The 11,221-nt window shown below is 34.3% G+C and overlaps 1 long non-coding RNA gene across 1 annotated transcript in view; it reads left to right on the top strand.

Annotated features, from left to right (window-relative positions):
• Positions 1 to 10,912, top strand: part of LOC111543718 — a 31,796-nt gene extending 20,884 nt beyond the window's left edge. Inside the window, exon 3 of the long non-coding RNA XR_002731940.1 lies at positions 10,213 to 10,912. This is a non-coding gene — a long non-coding RNA (uncharacterized LOC111543718). The remainder of the gene's footprint in view (positions 1 to 10,212) is intronic.
• Positions 10,913 to 11,221: the final 309 nt, after the last annotated feature.

The following is an 11,221-nucleotide window of genomic DNA, read 5'->3' on the forward strand; positions in this document are numbered from 1 at the left end:
TTACATAAATCATTGTTATAGGCATACTGGATTTTAAAAAAACAAAGCGATAGTATAACTTAAACAGAGTTCAAAAGTTAGTAAAGACAATAAAATATATCCCACAAAACAATCATATAGACAAAATATAGGTGCTAAAGGGAGATGTGACCAAAATACTTTGAGATTTAAGAGTATTGACTTCTAATTCTATTTCCACTACCTTCTCTTATTGGACATAGTTTGACTTCAAGGTCATCCGGTTATTTAAAAAGCAGGCTGCTACAATTATGTTGACTGCAGAGCAACCAGAGAAATGAACTTTAATGTTTTTTTCAATTCATGGTCCTTACAGTTAGCCAGTATAAGAGAAGTGCATTCCCTACATAGTTAATCCAATTAGTGCCTAATCATATATCTTGTGTGCAATGTTTCCAAAGAGATACCACAATGAATTCTCCTCTGCTCCAGACACAACATATCTGTGACACATCACAGCACTGCAAAGTCAGGGACTCCAGATGGTGTTACCACAACATTGTAAGACTGAATTACCAAAGTATGTGAACCAAAATAGACCACTAATAAGAGCAACATATACAATCAGTCAAAATGCACAAAACAACATAAGGAATAACTACTCAGAAAGCGAAAACATTTAACAAACGTCAGAGATGAGAAAGTATATGGGATAAGTGTAAATACCATCCATAACGCTGATAACTCCAACATCTAAGTCTCCAGTCCCAATCTTTTGCACAAATCTACACCCCTACTGGACAACTCTACTTGGCTGCCAGTGAGGCATTTCAAACTTAACATGTTCCAGACAACATTCTTGATTACCCATGGAATCTCCTGACCCTGAATTTTCCATATCAGAAAATGATGGTATCATTCACTAAGTAGGTTTGGTAAGAAAACTAGAAGTAAGCCTCCATTCTTCTCTTTTGATTATATCCTAAAACTAGATCTCAATTAGCAAATTTTATCAACCTCTATATAAAATATATCACAAATCTTATTTCTGACCACCTCTACCTTGACCACCCAACTGCAGCCAATATGATCTTTAAATAGCACTACTATAACCATCTTCTAATGGTTTACCATGTTTCCACTCATGCTCCCCTCTGTAATTGATTTTAAATGGCATTCTGAGCCATCTTTTCAAAACATCAGTCAGATCATGACACTTCTCTGCTCAAGTCCTGCAATGTCTTTTAATCACACATAAAACAAAAATCCAGAGATTTTCACGTTCATAGCTGGAACAAAACTAAATCACCTCTTATTTCCAAGCATTTCTGCAAACTAAACTCAGTGTGGTTTGCACAGTTGATCTCACCAAACACTGGATATGTGGGTGCCTTGATCTTGGACTTCCCAGAACCTAGAACATGAAGCATACTTTTCTGTTGTTTAAGCCTTCCAGTCTACGATAATTTGTTATAGAATTCCAAACTGATTATTGGCCAGCACTTAATCACACAGCTACATCAATTACAGAGAAAGCTGGGAAGGTAGCCTGTATATGACAACCATATGGCCAGCTAGAACCTGGAAGCCCAAATACTAAAGAATGAGGTAATGAAGAGATACTGTTGGGTTTCTAGTATTTGTCATAAGTTCTGTGCCATATCTTCCTACTACTTAGTAAACTATTGTGTTTTTATTCACTTATTTTCAATGTATTCAATGTATCAAAAAATTACTACTTTCTTTGTCACACCCCTCCAATTTACTATCGCCTTAATGGTCAGATTTGATATAGGTATTAGAAAACACTTAGATTAAATTAACTTCTATTATATAATGTAAAGGTGTTATATTATACTACATATTCAAGGACTATGTATTATACCAGACAATCCTTGCATTTCTATAAGGAACTACCTGAGACTATGTAATTTATAAGAAAAAAGTTTAATTGGCTCATGGTTCTGAAGGCTATACAGGAAGTATAGTAGCATCTGCTTTTGGGGAGGCTTCAGGAAGCTTCCAGTCATGGCACAAGGTGAAAGGGGAGCGGAAACATCACATGGCAAAAGCAGGAGAAAGAGAGAAACAGTGGGGTGGGAGGTGCCACACAAATTTAAACCACTAGATCTCATGTGCACTCAGAGTAAGAACTCACTTATCACCAAGAGCATGGTCCAAGCCATTCCTGAGGGATCTGCCCCCAATATTCAAACACCTTTCACCAAGCCCCACCTCCAACAGTGGAGGTTGCATTTCACCATGAGATTTGGGTGGGGATAAATATCCAAATTATATCACATATTATATTACATTTTAAAGAACACTTTCATTTAAAATTCTATTTAATTGGAGCATATTGAAGATTCCAACACCAAATATGGAAGTAAACAGAAATAGACTTATGCAAATAGTCAACTGATCTTTCACAAAAGAGCAAATGCATCACAATGGAGAAAATATAACCTTTTTGATAAACAACTGGATATACATATACAAAAAAATGAATCTATACATAAAACAATTAAATAGATCACAGAACTAAATATAAAAGGCAAAAACTCCTAGAAGATATCATTGGTGAAAATCTAAATGACCATGTGTTTGGTGATGACCTTTTTGATACAACACCAAAGTTATAATCCATAAAAGGAAAAAGGTGATAAACTGCACTTTCTTAGTATTAAAAATTTCTTCTCTGCAAGACATTTTTGAGAGAATGAAAAGATGTGCCACGGATAGGAAGAATGTGTTTGCAAAAGACATATCTGATAAAGGACTGTTATCTAACATATATGAAGAATTCTTAAAACTGAAAAATAAGAAAACAGAAAACCAGGTTAAAAAATGGCCCAAAGCCCTTAACAGAAACTTCACTAAAGAACATATGCAGATGGAAAATAAGCATATGAAAGGATGCTTCACATCATATATGATCAGAAAATGCAAATTAGAACAACAATTAAATACCACAACATGCCTATCAAAATGGCAAAAATCCAGAACGCTGACACTATCAAATGCTGGTGAGGATGTGGAGCAGTCATAACTCATTTATTTCTGGTGGGAAAGCAAAATGGTTCCAAAATACACTTTGGAAGATGATTTGGTTTTTTCTTACAAAACTAAACATACTTTTACCAAACCATCCAGCAATCACTCTTTGGTATTTACCCAAAAGAGTTGAAAACCTATTCACACAAAAATCTACACACAACTATTTATAGCTGCTTTATTTCATAGTTGCCAAAACCTGGAAGCAAACAAAATGTCCTTCAGTAGGTAAATTGATAAACAAAATATTACATCTAGACCATGGTATATTATTTAGTGCTAAAAAGAAATAAAATACCAAGCCATGAAAAGACATGGCATAAATTTAAGTCCCTATTACTAAGTGAAAGAAGACAATATGGAAAGACTACATACTGTCTGATTCTGTCTAGATGACATTCTATAGAAGGCAAGCTATGGAGACAGTAAAAAGAACATCAGTTACCAGGAGTTAGTGGGAACGGAAGGATACATAGAACAGAGAGGGTTTTCAGGGCAGTGAAACTACTCTGTATCATAATAATGAATACATGTCAACATAAATTGATACATAGCCATAAAATATATAACACCAAGAGTGACCTTTAGAGTAGACTATGCGCCTAGGGTAATAATGACTTGTCAATGTAGGTTCACCAGTTGTAATAAGTGTACCAGTCTGATGGGTGATCTTAATAATAGGTGAGGCTATGTATATGTCAGGGCAGATGGGGATATGGAACATTGTTGTAACTTCTGCTGAATACTGCTGTGAACCTAAAACCGCTATAAAAACAAAGTCTATTTTCTTAAAAAGTTATGAACTCACAAAAGGCGGATGAATATAAAAACAATTATGCAGCTTAAAAAGCCAGACCAATCCCTGCCATAGTGTTAATATCTTCTTGTTTACTGATTCAATTTGTTTAAACTTCTAGAAGATACAAAATAATCTTTAATGGGAGAAGCAAGATCAGTATTTGCTTATTGATGAAGAAAGATGATGGAGGAGCAGATGAGACAGATTATAAAGAAGCACAGAGAAATAATTAGAGTTGATAGATGTGTTCATTATCCTGATTGTGGTGATAATTCTTTAGCAATATACATATGTCAACACTTACTAAATTTTACACTTTAAATATGTGAAAGACATATTGTGTTTTAATATCTGAAAAAGATGTTTTAATACATTTATAAAAGCAGACTCAATAGTATCATTGGATTTTAATATGACAGAAAAAAAGGTGAAAGTTATCATCATGGAACAGTTCATAATATCATGTAGACTTATGAGCATTTGTCTTCAATATGAATGCCATCTGTCATTTGCATGTTAGAGGGAAGAAACTGGAACCTGTTTCAGACTATGCTTGAAGTTGAAACCATACACAAGATAAGACATGGTTCTTTTACTTCAAATTCTCATAGGAATTGCAGACAACAGAACTCATCAGTCTCCATCTCAAATTGTGAATTTCTAAAGGAACACAGTATTCTAGACTCATAAACTATTAGAGATGAAAGCAACTTAAGTTCACATAGTCATACATACCTTGCCATGTTCGGAAGATAGGATTTCCTAGACAGGCCACAGTAAACTCACAAGAGTACACATAAATATATTGGCATAGTTGGAACTAAAACTCACCTCTCTGGCTCCCAGCCCAGGATTGTCTCCATTACATCAGTGCATCATTTCCCTTTTGCTAAACACCACACCCTAAGCATAGTCAATGGTCCCTATATTTGCTTACCAACTGATTATCCTAATTGACAAAATGTACCAAAAGAGGCCCTCCAAATTATACTCTGTTCAAAAGGTTGAGGGGCAAATAGTTCACAAGGATAAGAAATCATGGGAAATCCCAGTTTTTCTTTTTAATTCCTTTTTTTTTTTCTCTTTGAGATTAGACATATTTACATATAAATATTTGAAAATGAACAAACAAACAATGAAGAACTATTTCTCTACATACAATAAGATAAATTAATGTGCACTATGGTGGGAAAAAATCCAGAATGAATTGCTAAAATGTCAATTTATGAATTAAAACTATTAGTAGAGATTAAATCAGTCTGATGAACAATCAGTGGGAGACTTTTGAGAAGCTCTATGCTATTTATAGTAACGGCTCTGAAGCTTTGCTGTTCATTTATATTAGGTAACAAAATTACTACTGCAACAGAAGTACTTTATAGGATCTATGGCACTTGGCAGCAAAAGAGAATTGATTCCAAGCCAAGGAAATGACAGCACAGTATAGCTGGTGCTGACTTGAAAGAAGGAAAAAAAAAAGAAGAATGGATAATAATAGATGCATATGGGCAGTGAAGAAAAGTGCAATCAGCTCAGATTAATTACAAGTTCAGTACATGTGCAAGGGACAAATTTCGAAGGAGATCGAGATATAAAGGGATAGGCATTTAAGTTGGCTGTAGGGAATGGACAAATTTATGCCAAAAAAAGAAAGAAAAAGAAAAGCCTCTAAAATCACATCAGCAAGGACAAAAGACCTGTCATAACAGACATATCATGAATAGTTCTGTAAGCGGGAAGAAGTAATCAAAGTAATCACAGTCCCTAGCACATGGAGAAACATTTAATCTGCCCAAGAGAATTACTTTTAGTTCTTGTTACATTACATTAGTTCATTACAAGAACTAATTACATTTAGTTCTTGTTCATTTTCCATAGGTCATTTTGGAAAAGTTATCACAATGAACAGGATAGTGATGACTTATTGAGAAACCAAATGCGAAAAAAATGTTAATAATAATATAAACTACAAACTTTAATTTCTAATACAGCCATACTCTCATATTCCAAGGTCATATATTCACGAAATTCACCCTTCTAGATCACAGTCCATACTTATTAGTATGAAGAAATGGAAACCAACCAATCTATTTAGCCAAAATCAATAGCACAAAATACAGGAACTTTGATTACATGAGAGATCTTCATCCAGAGCACGACTATTATTTTAGATGTGATTTTATTAATATTGTGTTCTCTAAGGCAGATACGTAGCAGCAAGTTCTACAGGGGGAAGAACTGCTAAATATAGTTAAGAGCAGAAAAATGTGTATAAAACCATATAAGCTGAGAAAGATTCACAAAAATTATGAATATAGACAAAAAATCTTAGCAGAGGCCAATTAATATAGAATAGAAACATACATTTCCACACCTCAATCAATCATGATGCCATCACATGCTATTATTATACAAGATGATTTATGTTCAGGGTGATGACTCAGTCATTGAATGAATAAAAAATCATCTTCTGTGTACTCCACAGCAAAGCCAGGAAAGTGAAAAGTACATTATAGAAAAGGCTGCATGCAAGATCATTAAACTGAAAAAATTATTGCCTTGAGTATAGAATTATCTGGAAAATTCCCTTATGTGAAGCACCTCATTGGTAATGAGGTATTTTCTACACAGGCCATAGTAAATTCACCAGAGGAAAAAAGAAATATATATTAGTCATATCACTTTTGCATGGAAGTGAGAAGAAACCCAAATAAAATGATTAAATAATTTTTGACCCACATACCTGAAAAGTATAGTGGTAGGTTTCTGTTCAAATATGGCTGGACAGAGGTAGGTAGAATTACCAGGAGTCTATTTTTGTTAATCTCTTGACTCAGTTTCTTTAACTTTTTATTTTAAAATACATTTAGAAGTTACAGGAATGTTGAGAATTATTAGTCTGTTCTCACATTGCTAATAAGAACATACCCGAGACTGGGTGGTTTATAAAGAAAAAGAGGTTTAATGGACTTACAGTTCCACATGTCTAAGGAGGCCTCACAATCAAGTTGGAAGACAAAAGAGGGGCAAGGTCACGTCTTACACGGTGGCAGACAAAAGAGTGTGTGCAAGGGAACTCCCATTTATAAAACCATCAGATCTCATGAGATTTATTCACTACCAGGAGAACAACATGGGGGAATCTGCCCCCATGTTTCAATTATCTCCAACTGGCCCCACCTTTGACATGTGGGGATTATTACAATTCAAGGTGAGATTTGGGTGGGGACACAGCCAAACCATATCAGGAATATATTACAAAGAGTTCACATATATTCTTTCCTCAGTTTTCTCTACTGTTAAAAATTTAGATAGCCGTAATTTTAAAACCAGGAAATTAACATTGTTACTATACTACTATTAAACTACAGATTTTATTTGCATTTCATCAGGTAGTTTTTTTCCTGAAAGTCTTTTTTTCTTTTCTAAGATCCAATCAAAGCTGCCACATTACATTTAATATTATGTCTTTTTAGTCTCTTTCTATTTGTGACAATTCCACAATCTTTTCTCACCTTTCATTATCTTGGTACTTTTTATAAGTACTGGTCCATTATTCTGTAGATGTGCCTCAATTTGACTTTGTCTGATATTTCTTTACGATTAGATTGAGGTTTTGCCCTTTTAGCACAAATTACAGAAGTAATTATTTTTCCCCTCTAAGTACGTATTATTGGGGGAACACAGTGCCAATATATATTATTTCTGTCAATATTAACCTTGATTACTTGGTTAAGGTTTCTCTACCAGGTTTTTCCATTGTAAAATTAATATTTTCCCCTTTGTAGTTAATAAATAACTACAGGGAGACACTTTGAGACTATGTTAATATCATTTTTCTGCTCAAACTTTCACTCAATGATTTTAACATCTATTGGTGAATATTGACAGTGTAAACCAAAAAGCATCTGAGACAGGAATCAATCAATTTAGAAGTTTATTTTGCCAAGGTTAAAGACATCCCTGGAAGAAAAGAACACAAAATCACAGAAACAGTCTGTGGTCTGTGACTCAATCAATTTAGAAGTTTATTTTGCCAAGGTTAAAGACATGCCTGGAAGAAAAGAACACAAAATCACAGAAACAGTCTGTGGTCTGTGACTTTCTCCAAAGATGAATTTGAGAACGTCAATATTTAAAGGGGAAAAGTGGGCTGGAGGGGAAGGAGGGAATGTATGGTAATCCACAAGTGCAATAGAAAGGGAACAGGCCGGGGAATAGTCAATTATATATTCCTCTCTTCCTCAGTAAATTGGTACTTTACATAAGATAGGGCAAACACAGAGCAGTTACCTGTGGAGAGATTTAACCTTTAACCTGGAGCTATCTGCTTAGCAACAAAAGGAAAAGTAGTTCCTTGTGTCACTCAGTTTTTAGCTTAATTTTTTCCTTTAGGCATAGTGAATTATTTCCCATGTTTTTATTTTCCTTTCAAAACTGCAACAATTATTCTGTGATGTTTGCCTTGGCAATGTTTTTTCTGCCCTAGATTCATTTTCAGAAAGACATTGCTGAAGAAAGTGACGGAAAGTAGCTCTAGACTTTAGTTTAATCAGCTTAGCAATCCCAATAAAAGGATCACACCTTTTTCCCCAGTTACAATAGTGCTACCAATGGTTTCCTTTGTGGGGGCATGTACTATACAGTGCTAACTTGGTTGCCATAGCCAAAGGGAAGGCCACTGTCATAGACAAGGCCTGGCTTATGTTCCTCTTTCTCGAGTTGGGGGCTGGGGTTGTTGCACTGAAACCACACAAAATGAGAATGGAGAGAAGACTTCTTAGGTTAAAAAGAAAACACCAAAAATAGTGATACAAAATTTGACACAGGTCAAATCAACAAATATCCACTGCACTATGATATAAATTATTATTCCTGATGTGGCCTAAGATCTAAGTTTGTAAAAAACAATTATTGAAACCCATTAGTATCCAAAAATATAAGCATTTAACTTTACCTTATTATCACAACGTGGAAGAATGCAAGTTCTTGGTCACCTATTTTAGTGTTTCCCAACCTTTACAGTAGCTATAATTTAAGATTTCCTTCTTCTCTGTCCTTCATAGAAACAGAAAAAATAGCCATAATTGTTCTTACCGTTAAAATAGATCATTAGTAAAATGCATGACACATAGATAACTGGTCAAAAGTGGCATTGTTATTATTGTTATAACTATTATTAATATATTAAACTTGATATATATTTATGAGGAGCCTGTTTTATATAAGATAATAATAGATTATAGAAAACTGAAATAAGAAAGGATACCTGATTATAAATAGTACAATCAATAGTATGAGAGAAAAAATATGTAGAAAACTCTAATACCAGGTAGAATGTAGCAAGTTTCTATAATAGATGTATAAGTACAATGGTTAAATACATGTTTATGTGTTTTAAATATTAAGTATCTCCTTAATCTTTTCTTCTTTAGGCAAAACAAAACAAACAAAACCCAAAGGACCACCTTTTCAACTGGCTTTCCTCAAAAGATTAGCTCCCAGACACATTTAACTTAGGATATAAATTGGATGTCACATTAACCAGCAACTGAATAAGCAGAGCAAAGGACACTTGACTTCATTATTTTCAATATTTTAAATAAAAAGACTTAAAAATTATAACAAACATTTCAATCAGAGTGTTATTTTCCAGATTTAATACTATAGTCCCTTTATGAAAAACAGAAGACCTTCCATGCATTTTTTCTATACACACAAAAAATCAGATTATTTGATTTCTTTTACACAAAAGGCTTTGTAGTTTAGAAATAGCTGTTGAATTAAATGACCAGATTGTTGCTAAGCAACAGTGTAAAACAATTCTTAGATATGGAGACATGTCTAAAGTATAAGCATGTAAGGCCTATGGTAAGTCTGGCATTTTGTGGACTCAGCTCATATTGTTTGCAAAAATAATTATTTCTATATTATCTTTCAAAAATGGTTGGGTGTGTGTCAGCTGGTGTATTCAGAGAAAGTGGATGGATTGAGGATGAAATGGAAAGCAAAATCTCAACCACCATTGGGTTAATTTTAATTTTTCAGTTCCATTTTGGCCCTGTTCACCTGCCAAGATATAAAATGTTTTTAATTACTTTTGGTTTCTTTGTTGTAACTCGTGAAACATTTCTAAGACAACTATTCAGATATTCTGGATTAATGGCCCTGTTCTGGAAATAAGGTCTTTTACAGATAATATTTCTGGAAAAATATGTTAAGAAGCTATCCTCTGACTTGATAACATGTATTTCAATTTATAAATTATTGTGTAGTAAATGTAATTTTATTATGAAGGTACAGCAGTAAAAATTCAGTAATTTATTATATAAAAAATGTCAGGTTTTGCTAATACTGCAAAAACCAGTAACACAATTGTCACTTCTTTCTTTCTTTTTCAGTGCTTTTGGAGGTTACATTTGTCACTTCTTAAACTAAAGGAAAAGACCCACTTTTCATATAAAGTTGTAAGTAGTAAACATGTTCCTTTGAAACGAGAGAAAAATGCCCTTGCCTATGAAAATGCTGCCCTACTTTTGCAGAGGTAGCTGTATCATAGAGTGAATGTGGCAACTGATATGGCCATCACTGTGAAGAGCTGGGTACACACACCAGCCTCAGGACACCCCCTGCAGTCCTAACTTGGGAATGTAAAACTCAGCTATTGCAAGTAAACCATTTCTGCTTCATTCACATAAGAACATTTCCTTCACAAAAGTCATATGGACAAGACAAAATAAGAACTTACCTAAGAAAAACAAAATGTCTTTGGTTAATTATCGTGCTAAGCTACTTTCTGCAGAGGTTAAGTGCTGTAGACATTAGGATCAGGAAAAACCAAGAAACAAACAATTGTGAGTAAATTTTTCTCTAGGAGACAAGGAAAGGAATTTGTTCGGCTCCTGAGAGATAAATGTATGAAGACAAAGACAGAACAGCAAAAAAGTCAGAAGAACCAGAGAGATGGTGTGTAACAGGAGGCTTTTAAGAAGCATCCAATAGCAACAGTCTCCTTTCTAGTTATTTCTATTACTTCAACCTTACCTCTCCAAATCCAGCACCTCATTATGATATCCTTCCCAATCAACCTTCTATGGAACTGCTTTAGTTATGAGTGTTTTCTTGTAGGATATTTCCCTGTAAGTCTTGTGAATGGGGTAAGTTGCGCAGGGTGAGACACGGCATGTGCAGAAACCTGAGCTCAAGGGTAGAGAAATGGTAACCACAGAAGCCCCAATAAATTCATGTAACACTTGGAAGAAGGGTTTACGTTTCCACAGATCATGGAATTGGAGGTTTGAAACTATCTCAAGTGACTTCAAAGGAGCGTGAGACTCTACCCAGAGAATATCTAGCATATTGATATAAAGGTTGAATATGCCTTATCTGAAATGCTTGGGACCAGAAGTG

Source organism: Piliocolobus tephrosceles, chromosome 10, assembly GCF_002776525.5.
Source record: "Piliocolobus tephrosceles isolate RC106 chromosome 10, ASM277652v3, whole genome shotgun sequence".
Taxonomy (NCBI): domain Eukaryota; kingdom Metazoa; phylum Chordata; class Mammalia; order Primates; family Cercopithecidae; genus Piliocolobus; species Piliocolobus tephrosceles.